This window comes from Aegilops tauschii, chromosome 7 (assembly GCF_002575655.3).
Source record: "Aegilops tauschii subsp. strangulata cultivar AL8/78 chromosome 7, Aet v6.0, whole genome shotgun sequence".
Taxonomy (NCBI): domain Eukaryota; kingdom Viridiplantae; phylum Streptophyta; class Magnoliopsida; order Poales; family Poaceae; genus Aegilops; species Aegilops tauschii.
The window spans coordinates 294,136,576-294,152,472 of NC_053041.3; the positions used below are offsets into that span (position 1 = coordinate 294,136,576).

At 44.5% G+C, this 15,897-nt stretch overlaps 1 protein-coding gene across 1 annotated transcript in view; it reads right to left on the reverse strand.

Moving 5' to 3' along the window:
• Nucleotides 1-15,897, reverse strand: part of LOC120968873 (uncharacterized) — a 115,241-nt gene that overhangs the window by 51,928 nt on the left and 47,416 nt on the right. The window lies entirely within an intron of this gene.

The window sequence follows — 15,897 nt, forward strand, 5'->3', positions numbered from 1 at the left end:
TAGAACACTTACATGCCTTGTTTTGCTATTTTAAGTTCCTGTAGCATGTTGATTCGGTGCTCTGAACATTGCTACCTGATGATGATTTCTGCCATGTCCAGTTTTTCAGAGTCTGTGAACCTGTAATCTTTTGCACTTTTGCCATGCTTGTTTGAGCTTGATATGTTGTGAACTAGCCGTAGCTCAGTGTTCATCTTTTGTCAAACATCTCCTGTAGATTACTGACATGTGCTTTGTTGCTATGTTGGGGTGCTGTAGCATTGTTACTTGTTGCATTTTAAGTGCTATCTTGCTGTTTATCGCAGATTAGTGTCATTCTTGTTTTGCTTGCCATTTGCAAACCGTGCATCCGATTTCCGGTGATCTTTATATCGATTTCGACCAAAATCATCTCATCTTTCCAGTGGCATGCTTGGTTTGCCAAGTTACTGCCATGTTCATCTTTTTCCTTCCGGAGCACGCATATGCATCGCATATCATATCTTGCATATCATACATGTTTTGCATCATGTTGCTTGCGCATTTCTCGTTGTTGATTGTGGTTCCGTTTGTTTGTGCTCTTGTCTTGGGTAGAGCCGGGAGACGAGTTCGTGAACGAGGAACCTGTGAAGTTGAAGTTTGTTCCATGTCGGAACATGGATATGTTGGGATATCACAAAATCTCTTATTTAATTAATGCATCTATATATTTTGGTAAAGGGTGGAAGGCTCGGCCTTATGCCTGGTGTTTTGTTCCACTCTTGCCACCCTAGTTACTATTATACCGGGATTATGTTCCTTGAGTTTGCGTTCCTTACGCGGTCGGGTGATTTATGGGACCCCCTTGACAGTTCGCCTTGAATAAAACTCCTCCAGCAAGGCCCAACCTTGGTTTTACCATTTGCGACCTATACCTTTTTCCCCCGGGTTTTCTAGAGCCCGAGGGTCATCTTTATTTTAAACCCCCGGGCCAGTGCTCCTCTAAGTGTTGGTCCAAACTGTCAGTCGCCGGTGGCCACCAGGGGCAACTCTGGACTGGCCTATCGGAAGCTTGGACAATCCGGTGTGCCCTGAGAACGAGATATGTGCAGCTCCTATCGGGATTTGTCGGCACATTCGGGCGGCTTTGCTGGTCTTGTTTTACCATTGTCGAGATGTCTTGTAAACCGGGATTCCGAGACTGATCGGGTCTTTCCGGGAGAAGGTTTATCCTTCGTTGACCGTGAGAGCTTATGATGGGCTAAGTTGGGACACCCCTGCAGGGTATTATCTTTCGAAAGCCGTGCCCGCGGTTATGAGGCAGATGGGAATTTGTTAATGTCCGGTTGTAGATAACTTGTCACCTGACCCAATTAAAATACACCAAGTGCGTGTGTAACCGTGATGGTCTCTTCTCGGCGGAGTCCGGGAAGTGAACACGGCCTGTGTTATGTATGACGTAAGTAGGTGTTCAGGATCACTTCTTGGTCATTGCTAGATGACGTCCGTTCTGTTGCTTCTCTTCTCGCTCTCATATGCGCAAGTTAGCCACCATATATGCTTTTGCCGCCGCAGCTCCACCTCACTACTCCTCCTTGTCCTACAAGCTTAAATAGTCTTGATCTCGCGGGTGTGAGATTGCTGAGTCCCCGTGACTCACAGATACTTCCAAAATAGTTGCAGGTGCCGACGATGCCAGTGCAGACGATGGCGTCGATCTCAAGTGGGAGTTCGACGAGGAACGTGGTCGTTACTATGTGTCTTTTCCTGATGATCAGTAGTGGAGCCCAGTTGGGACGATCGGGGATCTAGCATTTGGGGTTGTCTTATTTTCATCTGGATTTTGACCGTAGTCGGTCTATATGATTGTATTTTTGGATGATGTATGAATGATATTTATGTATTGTGTGAAGTGGCGATTGTAAGCCAACTCTTTATCCCATTCTTGTTCATTACATGGGATTGTGTGAAGATGACCCTTCTTGCGACAAAACCACTATGCGGTTATGCCTCTAAGTCGTGCCTCGACACGTGGGAGATATAGCCGCATCTTGGGTGTTACACTCTGCGCCAGCTGTCCCAAAATATCTACCCACCTAACGGTCATATCATTGAAGGGCATTTATGTATTATCATGTCGGGCTGCTCCCTAGGCTATGAATAGCTGCCCCCTACAACCACTAGCTGGTTGGCTGCTCCAAGAGAAACTGACACTTGTCATTTGAGAGCATCCCATCCTCCGAGGACTTTGAGCGAAAATCATCGAGTGAGGAAAACCCAAACCCAAACACCTACAAACCCAAAGTGATTGAGCATCACTAAAGAGATTGATCCTGCGTGGATCCGACACTTGTTACCTTTGAAGACTGTGCTTCTTCCAGACGGTTAGGCGTCATGGTCTAGAGCATCCAAGAGGAATTGTGGATCGCCGAGTGACCGAGTTTGTGAAGGTTTGGAAGTCACCTGAAGACTTACCACGAGCGATTGGGTGAGGTCAGTGTGACCTTAGCTCAAGGAGAATATAGTGAGGACTGTGTGTCCTCAGGTTAAAATACCTGGCCGCTCCAACCAGATGTACAACTGAGACAATAGTCGGAACTGGTCTACCAAATCATTGTCTTCACCAAGCTTACTGGTTCTATTTCCTCAACTCTTTCATTTCCTCATTACAATAGTTGAGGGCTTGTTCATATCTGTTTGAAGACTTTGACTGAAAAATTTCTCAATTTCCTCAATTCAATTTCTTCAGTCTGTTTGTCTTTATCCTGTGTTATCTTGTGTTTACGCTTTATGTACTCTATGCTTGTCTTCATTTCATCATGATGACCATGCCTATGTTCTGTTATGTTTACTTCTGAGTACTTATTCCGCTGCAAGTAGTTCTTCACTTAGGAATTTCCTCACCCTAAAATTCCTCAGTGAAGAATTCATAAAAATCGCCTATTCACCCCGCCTCTAGTCGATATAAAGCACTTTCAATTGGTATCAGAGCAAGGTACTCCCTTGTTCTGTGTGATTTTAGTTTAACCGCCTGGAGTTTTAGTTATGTCGACCGCAGGTATGATCAAGGTCTCTGGTGGGTGTCCTACCTTCGATGGGAAGGACTACCCCTACTGGAAGAATAAGATGCGAATGCATCTTGAGGCAATTGATAACGATCTCTGGTATGTTGTGGAAAATGGTGTTCCCTCAGTCACACCTTCTCTGTATGCTACTGATGTGAAGAGATTCAAGCAACTCGACTACCAAGCGAAGAACATCATATGTGGCCATCTGAGCAAAGGGCAGTATGGAAGAGTGCTTTGGAAACTGCCAAGCTTATCTGGGATAGGCTTACCAAAGTTAATGAAGGAGTCTCAACACAGCGTGACTCTCGAGTTGACGTATAAAAGAATCTTTTAGTTTCTTGTTTTATCACTAGTTTAGTCTATAAAAGAAAACTACAAAAATTGGAATTAAGGGTGCCTCATATGCTTCATCTTTTTAATGTCTTTCGTGAAAATGATGGGAAGGAAAATTGTGCTCATGTACTAGAAAAGAATTACATAGAATGCTTGGCATAAAATATGTGAATGATGAGCATGATTGCAATGTTGTTAGTACGAATTCTTTGAATACCCATGATGCTAATGATATGCAAAGCCACAAGCTTGGGGATGCTATGTTTGATGAAGATGATATGTTTAGTCCCCCAACTTTTGATGCGCAAATTTATTATGATGAAAGCATGCCTCCTATTTATGATGATTATTGTGATGACACGTATGCTATAAAGAATAAAGGTAACCATGAAACTTGTCATCATGATTTTAATTTTCAATTGGATTATGCTTCACATGATAGTTATTTTGTTGAGTTTGCTCCCACTACTATTGATGAGAATAAATTTGCTTATGTGGAGAGTAGTAAAATTTCTATGCAAGTAGATCATGAAAAGAATGCTTTATGTGCTGGGTAGATGGTTGAATTCATTCATGATTCTACTGAAAATTATTATGAGAGAGGATCATATGCTTCTACATATTGCAATAATACCAAGTTTCCTCTCTATGTGTTGAAAATCTTGAAGATTTGCTTGTTTTACCTTCCTATGCAAGTTGATTCTTGTTCCCATAGGTTGTTTGCTCAAAAAATTCCTATGCATAGGAAGTGGGTTAGGCTTAAATGTGCTTGTCATATGCTTCATGATGCTCCCTTTATGTTTCAATTCTTATCTTTTATGTGAGCATCTTTGAAATCATCATGCCTAGCTAAAAAGGCAATAAAGAAAAGCGCTTGTTGGGAGACAACCCAATATTTACCTTTACTGTTTTGTGTGTTCACATGATTATGCTACTGTAGTAATCATGTTTTATAGTTTTTGTTTCAATAAAGTGCCAAGTAAGACCTTTAGGATAGCTTACGGTGATAGTTATGCTGATCCTGCTGAAAATCAGAAACTTTTGCGCCCAGTAAATTAGTTTTGATAATTCACAGAAATGTGATTTTGATCTGATTATTTTTGCTCTGGGTTGGTACACAAATTGCTCAGGTTTTCCTAATTTGGTAGAATTTTTTGGAGTTACAGAAGTATTCGAATGATACAGATTGCTACAGACTATTCTGTTTTTGACAGATTCTGTTTTCTATGTGTTGTTTGCTTATTTTGATGAATCTATGAGTAGTATCGGAGGGTATGAACCATACAGAAGTTGGAATACAGTACATATTACACCAATATGAATTTAGAATGAGTTCACAACAGTACCTAAGTGGTGATTTATTTTCTTATACTACCGGAGCTTACGAGTTTTCTGTTAAGTTTTGTGTTGTGAAGTTTTCAAGTTTTGGGTAAAGATTCATTGGACTATGGAATAAGGAGTGGAAAGAGCCTAAGCTTGGGGATTACAAAGGCACCCCAAGGTAATATTCAAGGAAAACCAATAGCCTATGCTTGGGGATGCCCCGGATGGCATCCCCTCTTTCGTCTTCGTTCATCGGTAACTTTACTTGGAGCTATATTTTTATTCACCACATGATATGTGTTTTGCTTGGAGCATCATTTTATTTTATTTTGTTTTGCTTGCTGTTTGAATAAAATACCAAGATCTGAAATTCTTAAATGTTAGAGAGTCTTCACATAGTTACATCATTATTCAACTACTCATTGATCTTCACTTGTATCTTTTGGAGTATTTTGTCATTTGCTCTAGTGCTTCACTTATATCTTTTTAGAGCACGACGGTGGTTTTATTTTGAAGAAATAGATGAACTCTCATGCTTCACTTATATTATTTTGAGAGTCTTTTAGAATAGCATGGTATTTTGCTTTGGTTACAAAATTAGTCCTTATTGATGGGCATTCAAGATGGGTATAATAAAAACTTTCATATAGAGTGCATTAAAAACTATGAGAAATTTTATACTTGATAATGGTTTTGAGATATAAAGGTGGTAATGTTAGAGTTATGCTAGTTGGGTAATTGTGAAATCGAGAAATACTTGTGTTAAGGTTGGCAAGTCCCGTAGCATGCACGTATGGTAAATGTTGTGTGACAAATTTGAAGCATGGGGTGTTCTTTGATTGCTTTCCTTATGAGTGGCGGTCGGGGGAGAGCGATGGTCTTTTCCTACCAATCTATCCCTCTAGGGGCATGTGTAGTAGTACTTTGCTTCGAGGGCTAATAAACTTTTGAAATAAGTATATGAGTTCTTTATGACTAATGTGAGTCCATGGATTATACGCACTCTTACCTTTCCGCAATTTGCTAGCCTCTACGGTACCGTGCATTGTCCTTTCTCACCTCGAGAGTTGGTGCAAACTTCGCCGGTGCATCCAACCCCCGTGATACGATATGCTCTATCACACATAAGCCTCCTTATATCTTCCTCAAAACAGCCACCATACCTACCTACTATGGCATTTCCATAGCCATTCCGAGATATATTGCCATGCAACTTTCCACCGTTCCGGTTATTATGACATGCTCCATCATTGTCATATTGCTTTGCATGATCATGTAGTTGACATCGTATTTGTGGCAAAGCCACTTTCATAATTCTTTCATACATGTCGCTCTTGATTCATTGCATATCCCGGTACACCGCCGGAGGCATTCATATAGAGTCATATTTTGTTCTAGTATCGAGTTGTAATCCTTGAGTTGTAAATAAATAGAAGTGTGATGATCATCATTATTAGAGCACTGTTCCATGTGAGGAAAGGATGATGGAGACTATGATTCCCCCACAAGTCGGGATGAGACTCCGGACGTAAAAAAAATAAAAAAAAGAGGCCAAAGAAGCCCAAATAAAAAAAGAGGCCAAAGAAGCCCAAATGAAAAAAAAAAGAAAAAAAGAGAGAAAAATAGAGAAGGGACAATGTTACTATCCTTTTTCCACACTTGTGCCTCAAACTAGCACCATGATCTTCATGATATAGACGTTATTACTTCGTCACTTTCATATACTAGTGGGAATTTTTCATTATAAAACTTGGCTTGTATATTCCAATGATGGGCTTCCTCAAAATGCCCTAGGTCTTCGTGAGCAAGCAAGTTGGCTGCACACCCACTTAGTTTATGTTTGAGCTTTCATACATTTATAGCTCTAGTGCATCTGTTGCATGGCAATCCCTACTTCTTGCATTGACATCAATTGATGGGCATCTCCATAGCCCGTTCATTAGCTGCGTCAATGTGAGACTTTCTCCTTTTTTGTCTTCTCACATAACCCCTATCATCATACTCTATTCCACCCATAGTGCTATGTCCATGGCTTGCGCTCATGTATTGCGTGAGGGTTGAAAAGGCTGAAGCGCATTAAAAAGTATGAACCAATTGCTCGGCTTGTCATCGGGGTTGTGCATGATGGGAGCATTTTGTGTGACGAAAATGAAGCATGGCCAAACTATATGATTTTGTAGGGATAAGCTTTCTTTGGCTATGTTATTTTGAGAAGACATAATTGCTTGGTTAGGATGCTTGAAGTATTACTATTTTTATGTCAATATTAATCTTTTATCTTGAATCTTTTGGATCTAAACATTCATGCCGCAGTAAAGAGAATTACATTGAAAATTATGCTAGGTAGCATTCCACATCAAAAATTCTGTTTTTATCATTTACCTACTCGAGGACGAGCAGGAATTAAGCTTGGGGATGCTGATACGTCTCCAACGTATCTATAATTTTTGATTGTTCCATGCTATTATATTATCCATCTAGGATGTTTTGTATGCATTTATATGATTTTTGGGACTAACCTATTAACCTAGAGCCTAGTGCCAGTTTCTGTTTTTTTCCTTTTTTTTAGTTTTACAGAAAAGGAATACCAAACGGAGTCCAATTGACGTGCCAATTTTTGATGATTTTTTATGGACCAAAAGAAGCCCCCGGAGTAAAAGAGTTGGGCCAGAAGAGTCCCGGGCTACCCACGAGGGGTGGGGGCGCGCCCTACCCCCCTGGGCGCGCCCCTCTATCTCATGGACGGCTCGGAGACCCCCCTGGGCGCGCCCCTCTATCTCGTGGACGGCTCGGAGACCTTGCCGGAGGGGGGATCCCTCACCGGTGGCCATCTTCATCATCCCGGCGCTCTCCATGACAAGGAGGGAGTATTTCACCCTCAGGGCTGAGGGTATGTACCAGTAGCTATATGTTTGATCTCTCTCTCCCTCTCTCTATCTTTCTCTCTCTCTCTCTCTCTCTCTCGTGTTCTTGATTTGGCACGATCTTGATGTATCGCGAGCTTTGCTATTATAGTTGGATGTTATGATGTTTCTCCCCCTCTACTATCTTGTAATGGATTGAGCTTTCCCTTTGAAGTTATCTTCTCGGATTGAGTCTTTAAGGATTTGAGAACACTTGATGTATATCTTGCATGTGCTTATCTGTGGTGAGAATGGGATATTCACGTGATCTACTTGATGTATGTTTTGGTGACCAACTTGCGGGTTCAGTGACCTTGTGAACTTATGCATAGGGGTTGGCGCACGTTTTCGTCTTGACTCTCCGGTAGAAGCTTTGGGGCACTCTTTGAAGTTCTTTGTGTTGGTTGAATAGATCGATCAGAAAGGATAACTTTGACGTGGTTTCGTACCCTACAATAATCTCTTCATTTGTTCTCCTCTATTAGTGACTTTGGAGTGATTCTTTGTTGCATGTGAGGGATAGTTATATGATCCAATTATGTTATTATTGTTGAGAGAACTTGCACTAGTGAAAGTATGAACCCTAGGACTTGTTTCCTATCATTGCAATACCATTTGTGCTCACTTTTTATCGCTTGTTACCTTGCTATTTTTATATTTTTAGATTACAAAAACCTATATCTACCATCCATATTGCACTTGTATCACCATCTCTTCGCCAAACTAGTGCACCTATACAACTTAGCATTGTATTGGGTGTGTTGGGGACACAAGAGACTCTTTGTTATTTGGTTTCAGGGTTGTTTGAGAGAGACCATCTTCAACCTACGCCTCCCATGGATTGATAAACCTTAGGTCATCCACTCGAGGGAAATTTGCTACTGTCCCACAAACCTCTGCACTTGGAGGCCCAACAACGTCTACAAGAAGAAGGTTGTGTAGTAGACATCAGTATCTTCCATGCTAAGCGGGTTATTCTCATGTTGAGTGTTTATTCACTCGTCCTTGCACGAGAGGGGCGGTAATAGGGATTCCCAGTCCCGAATTAAAATTGCAAATAATTAAACAAAACTCCACCAGGACTGATGTTGGTATGGACGGTACCCGTGGATTCGGTTAGCCGTGTAGTGTGTTTTGAAGGAAATATGCCCTAGAGGCAATAATAAAGTTGTTATTTATATTTCCTTATATCATGATAAATGTTTATTATTCATGCTAGAATTGTATTAACCGGAAACTTAGTACATGTGTGAATACATAGAAAAAACAGAGTATCCCTAGTATGCCTCTACTTGACTAGCTCGTTAATCAAAGATGGTTAAGTTTCCTAACCATAGACATGTGTTGTCATTTGATGAACGGGATCACATCATTAGAGAATGATTTGATGGACAAGACCCATCTGTTAGCTTAGCATAATGATCGTTTAATTTTATTGCTATTGATTTCTTCATGACTTATACATATTCCTCTGACTATGAGATTATGCAACTCCCGACTACCGGAGGAACACTTTGTGTGCTATCAAACATCACAACGTAACTAGGTGATTATAAAGATGCTCTACAGGTGTCTCCGAAGGTATTTGTTGGGTTGGCATAGATCAAGATTAGGATTTTTCACTCCGTGTATTGGAGAGGTATCTCTGGGCCCTCTCGGTAATGCACATCACTATAAGCCTTGCAAGCAATGTGACCAATGAGATAGTTACGGGATGATGCATTACGGAACGAGTAAAGAGACTTGCCGGTAATGAGATTGAACTAGGTATGATGATACCGACGATCGAATCTCGGGAAAGTAACATACCGATGACAAAGGGAATGCCGTATGTTGTTATGCGGTTTGACCGATAAAGATCTTCGTAGAATATGTAGGAGCCAATATGAGCATCTCATACGTCTCCAATGTATCTATAATTTTTTATTGTTCCATGTTGTTATATTATCAATCTTGGATGTTTTATAATTATTTTATAGTCATTTTATATCATTTTTGGTACTAACCTATTGACATAGTGCCAAGTGCCAGTTGCTGTTTTCTGCATGTTTTTTACATCGCCGGAAATCAATACCAATCGGAGTCCAAATGCAATGAAACTTCACGGAGAATTTTTTTGGACCAAAAGACACCTAATGGGCCAAGGTTGTGCCTAGGGGGTGCTCCGAGGGGAGCACAACCCACCAGGGCGCGCCAGGAGGCCCAGGCGCGCCCTGGTGGGTTTTGCCCACCTCGGGTGCCGCCGGACCACCTCTTTGCTCTATAAATACCCCAATATTCAGAAACCCTAGGGGAGTGGACGAAATATTGATCCAGCCACCGCAGAGTCTAGAACCACCAGATCCGTTCTAGACACCATCTCGGATGGGTTTCACCACCTCCATTGGTGCCTCTCCGATGATGCATGAGTAGTTCTTTGTAAACCTTCCGGTCCGTAGTTAGTAGCTAGATGGCTTCCTCTCTCTCGCTGAATTCTCAATACAATGGTCTCTTGGAGATCCATATGATGTAACTCTTTTTGCGGTGTGTTTGTTGGGATCTGATGAACTTTGAGTTTATGATCAGTTATATCTTTTTATATCCATGAAAGTATTTGAGTTTTTTTATCTCTTTTATGCATGATCTCTTATAGGCTCATATTTCTTCTCCGATATTTGGGTTTTCTTTGGCCAACTTGATCTATTTATCTTGCAATGGGAAGAGGTGCTTTGTAGTGGGTTCGATCTTACGGTGCTTGATCCCAGTGACAGAAGGGGAACCAACACGTATGTATCGTTGCTACTAAGGATAAAACGATGGGGTCTATCTCTACATAGATAGATCTTGTCTACATAATGTCATCGTTCTTATTGCATTACTCCATTTCTCCATGAACTTAATACACTACATGCATGTTGGATAGCAGTCGATGTGCGGAGTAATAGTAGTAGATGCAGGCAGGAGTCGGCCTACTAATCTTGGACATGATGCCTATATAATGATCATTGCCTGGATATCGTCATGATTATTTGAAGTTCTATCAATTGCCCAACAGTAATTTGTTCACCCACCATTTGCTATTTTTCTCGACAGAAGCCACTAGTGAAACCTACGGCCCCCGAGTCTCCTTCTCATATATTTGCCTTTGCGATCTAAATTAAACCAAAAATACAAAAATACTTTGCTGCACTTTATTTTATTTGCGATCTATTTATTCAATCTATTACAAGTTTCTCCTGTCCACGCACCAATTTCTTGCGCCGTTACCCGAAAGGGATTGACAACCCCTTTAACACGTCGGGTTGCGAGTGGTTGTTATTTGTGTGGAGGGGTTGTTTACGTTGTGTTGCTTGGTTCTCCTACTGGTTCGATAACCTTGGTTTCATCACTGAGGGAAATACCTACCGTCGCTGTGCTGCATCATCCCTTCCTCTTTGGGGAAATACCGATGTAGTCCTAGTCGACATCAGCATCCATGTTCCGCTACTGGTTATTGGCCGGAGATGTGTGTCGGTCATGTCTACATAGTTATCGAACCCGTAGGGTCCGCACGCATAACGTTCGATGACGATTTTATTATGAATTATGTGTTTTGGTGACCGAATTTTCGTCGGAGTCCCGGATGACGAGGAGTCTCGAAATGGCCGAGAGGTAAAGATTCATATATTGGAAGGTTATATATGGACACCGAAATGGTTCCGAAGAAGATCAGGGATTTTTGGGAGTACCCGGAGGTTACCGGAACCCCCCGGGAAAGTTAATGGGCCTATTGGGCATAGTGGTGGAGAGGAGGCAGGTCACGGGAGGAGGCACGCGCCCCCCTTGCCCAATCCGAATTGGACAAGGGGAGGGGGCGCGACCCCCCTCTTTCCTTCTCCCTCTCCCCCCTTTCCCTTTTCCCTCTCCATTGGAAGGAAGGAGGGGGGCGAATCCAACTTGGACGTGGAGTCCAAGTAGGACTCCCCCCTTGGCGCGCCCCTCCTAGGCCACCGGCCTCCTCCTCCCCCCCTTTATATACGGGGCGGGGGGAACCCCAAAGGCACAACAAGATTTGTCTTAGCCGTGTGCGGTGCCCCCCTCCACAGTTTACTCCTCCGGTCATAGCGTCTTAGTGCTTAGGCGAAGCCCCGCGCGGATCACATCACCAACACCGTCGCCACGCCGTCATGCTGACGGAACTCTCCCTCGACCCTCTACTGGATCAAGAGCTCGAGGGATGTCATCGAGCTAAACGTGTGCTGAACATGGAGGTGCCGTACGTTCGGTACTTGGATCGGTTGGATCGTGAAGACATTCGACTGCATCAACCGCGTTAACATAACGCTTCCGCTTTCTGTCTACGACGGTACGTGGACACACTCTCCCCGTCTTGTTGCTATGCATCTCCTAGATAGATCTTGCATGATTGTAGGATTTTTTTTTCAATTACAACATTCCGCAACATGTTTGTTGGTGGAGGGGGAGTAAACCTTTACTTTTAATAGTTTGGGAACCGCCACTAATGTGTTTAGCATGGAAGATACCGATAACTAATGGTCGTGAAGTAAATAAGAAGGGTGCATTTCTCAAAATTTCATTTACCTCTGTTTTAAAAAGTTGAGCCCTGGCACCGCTGCAAATCATTGCTTTCCTCTGCGAAGGGACTATCTATTTAATTTTATGTTGTGTCATCACCTTCTCAAATAAGCGCCAGATCCTAAGAGCACTATTGTAATCCTCATGCATTATGCGTAGCTAATGTTGGGTGCATCATGACTGGATCTTCTCTACCATGAATTACAATGTTTAGTTGTTGCTTGAACTTTGGATGTGCTCTGCATTTATGTTTTGCGGTCTCAGAAAGGCCTAGCGAGATACCACTGTTGTCATATTATATCATGGTTGTTTTGACAAAGTGTTGTCATTTGAGATATCTTATTATTGCTCGCTAGTTGATTGTGTCGTTGATATGAGTTAATGTAAATTTTAAGAGTTATTGTCGACATGATAACTCATGATCTTTGCTGAAAACCGAGGTGCTACTTAAGCTTATTTATGTAAACGCGAGCAAAAGAGTTCGTAAAAGTTTTTCTTTTTCACTTTCAGTTTATCAACTGAATTGCTTGAGGACAAGCAAAGGTTTAAGCTTGGGGGAGTTGATACGTCTCCATCGTATCTACTTTTCCTAATGCTTTTCCTCTTGTTTTGGACTCTAATTTGCATGATTTGAATGAAACTAACCCGGACTGACGCTATTTTTAACAGAACTACCATGGTGTTGTTTTTGTGCAGAAATAAAAGTTCTCCGATTGGAATGAAACTTTGCGAGGAGATTTTATGCAATAAAGAGAATTACTGGAGCCATGAACCACCGGAGGGGGCCCCCTGGGTGAGCACAACCCACCAGGGCACCCCCCTCCTGGCGCGCCCAGGTGGGTTGTCCCCACCTGATGGCCCCACAGACCCTGAATCTAACTCCATAAATACCTATTTTTCCCAAAAAATCAGGGCGAAAGAATTATCGCGTTTCGCGAGACGGAGCCGCCATTGTCGGTGTCAAAACCGGCGGATCTCGGGTAGGGGATCCCGAACTGTGCGTCTAGGATCGATGGTAACAGGAGACGGGGGACACGATGTTTACCCAGGTTCGGGCCCTCTCTATGGAGGTAATACCCTACTTCCTGCTTGATTGATCTTGATGAATATGAGTGTTACAAGAGTTGATCTACCATGAGATTGTAATGGCTAAACCCTAGAAGTCTAGCCTATGTGAATATGGTAATGAATCTGTCCTATCCGGACTATGCTCTCCGGTTTATATAGACACCAGAGAGATCTAGGGTTACATGAGGTCGGTTACATAGGAGGAAATCTTCATAATAGGTCGCCTAGCTTGCCTTCCATGCTAAGGAGATTCCAATCCGGACACGGGCATAGTCTTCGGTCTTCGTGTCTTCACAGCCCATCAGTCCGACCCATAGATAACAGGCCGGACGCCCGAGGACCCCTTAGTCCAGGACTCCCTCAGTAGCCCCTGAACCTGGCTTCAATGATGAGGAGTCCGGCGCGCAGATTGTCTTCGGCATTGCAAGGCGGGTTCCCCTCCTTCCGAACTCCAAGATAGTCTTCGGACGTGATGATTGTATCCGGACCTGTTACAGACCATGCACAACCGCAGAGAGAATATATATATCTTACATGAGTTCCATCCGCTGACAGCTTTCTACAATGTGACAAGACGTCCATTCGGTCACAATTTCGAACCGTTTATCCCACATTTCAAGACACGGTTGCTATTGGCACATCTTGTCAAAGCAGAGATCGTGTCCCCTTATCACGGGATTCTCATCAATGCGGGCATGGGTAACCCAACCGTGCCGTTTACACCGCCCTTGGGAATAGGCGAATCTCAAGGCGAGTGAGGAGGCGTTTTATATTTGCTGCCTTTATAAGGGGATGAGGATTCCCCCTTCCTCTTCTCGCACTTTCTCTTTGTCTCTGCTTTCCCAATCTCGAGCTCCAGTGCCCTAGTTTCAATGTCCTTCCCACTCCAGCAACCATGTCCCGATCCAGTGGTCAGGGCAAATGGATGGTCTCCTCCGTCACGGAGGAGGACATTACTGAGCTCCGGGCGGCCGGATATTTGGCTAAGGAGATCGCCCAGCGCCTACCGGCCGAGGGACAGATCGTCCCCACGTTGGAGCCCACAAAGAGGGTGGTATTCCTCCCCCATTTCTCCCGCGGGCTAGGGTTTCCACTCCACCCCTTCGTCCGCGGGTTAATGTATTATTACGGGGTAGATTTCCATGATCTGTCCCCGAATTCCTTCCTCAACATCTCGGCGTTTATCGTCGTGTGCGAGGCCTTCCTCCGCATCCAACCCCACTTTGGGCTGTGGCTCAAAGTCTTCAATGTGAAGCCGAAGGTGGTGGATGGCCAGCACGCGGAGTGTGGAGGGGCAATGGTGAAAAAATTGTCCAACGTCTCCTGGCCCAGAGGCACCTTCGTGGATACGGTAAAGGAGTGGCAGAAGCAGTGGTTCTACATCACAGAACCACGCGGCACCACCTGGGCCGCAACTGCCGAATTCCGCTCCAGCGCTCCTATGCGACTCACCTCCTGCGTCGAGAAGAGTCCGGACTGGTGTTCTCCTGACGAGCTAATAGCGCTGCAAACGCGCGTTCAGAGCATGGTAACCAAGAGCGTCAAGCTTGTTGATGTGATCCAGGTGATGTTAGTTCGCCGGATCCTTCCATGCCAGCGCCGAAGCCGCCCACTGTGGGAGTTCAATCCAAAGAAGCACCGGACCCTGGCGAGGCTCTTCGAGACTACGCACGAAGGCGCATGGAAATTGCTCTTCAAGGGCAATGAAAAACCACCAGCCACGGATTTAGACCGTGGTCACGATTGTACACACTCCGCCAGCAAGGTATGTTATTTCAAACGAGTCCTCAACCTAATTGTTTCGAGGATGATGTCTGAGCTTTTATTACTGCTCTTTCAGGACCGGACGAAGAGGGTGAAGCGGATCCAGTGTCCGGCTCTGCTGCCCGAAGAACCAGTCATCCTGCGCTTGGCGGAGATGCTAGTACCGGCGCCATATAAGGCGCCGGAGAAGAAGGCCAAGAAGAAGGCAAAGGGGGCCAAGAGTGGCCTCCGTCGTAAGGGTACTTCGGACGCGGCGTCCGAAGAAGACGAAACTCTTTCCTCTGTCCCTGAGGACAATGACGGGGAAGAGGAGGAGGAGGAAGAAAACAATCCTCCCCCTGAGGAGAGGAAGAAGAAGAGGGCAGCCCCGGCGCATCTGGAGGCGGAGGCACCCAAAAAGGGGAAGGGCGTTCCGGCGGCCAACACCGCGTGGGACGTTGGCAGTAGTCCAGAACGACGCCCCCGCACAAAGCCCCAGGCCGCATCGTATGTGACATGGCTTATTGATGCGCACATCCAGCCCTTTCTCTCCATTATCTTGATGTAGTTAGTTGTACTATTGCAGTCCGGCCCGCGACCTAATCCAGCGATCCTCGTCTGGAAGTTCGTTTGCTCCGTCGGAGATGGCGAGCTAGTCGCCACCGCCTGCTTACTCCCCCGGGGCCGGGGACGACACTGAGGTGCTGTCCTGGAGGGCCAATCCGAGCCGGGGAGGAACCCAGGAAGCTGTCCGGGAGGCGCCATGAGGCGAAGCCTCCACTGCCGGACACATGGAGGAGATGATCCCCATGGAGACTGGCGAAGAGGACGCATCCAGCTTGGCCCTCAGCCGGATACGATTCCAGAGACCCATATGGCTCCGGAGTCGGGCGGGCAGCCCCCTTTGAAGGAGGGGAGTGCACCGTTTCCGCCGGTGGTCTCTGTCC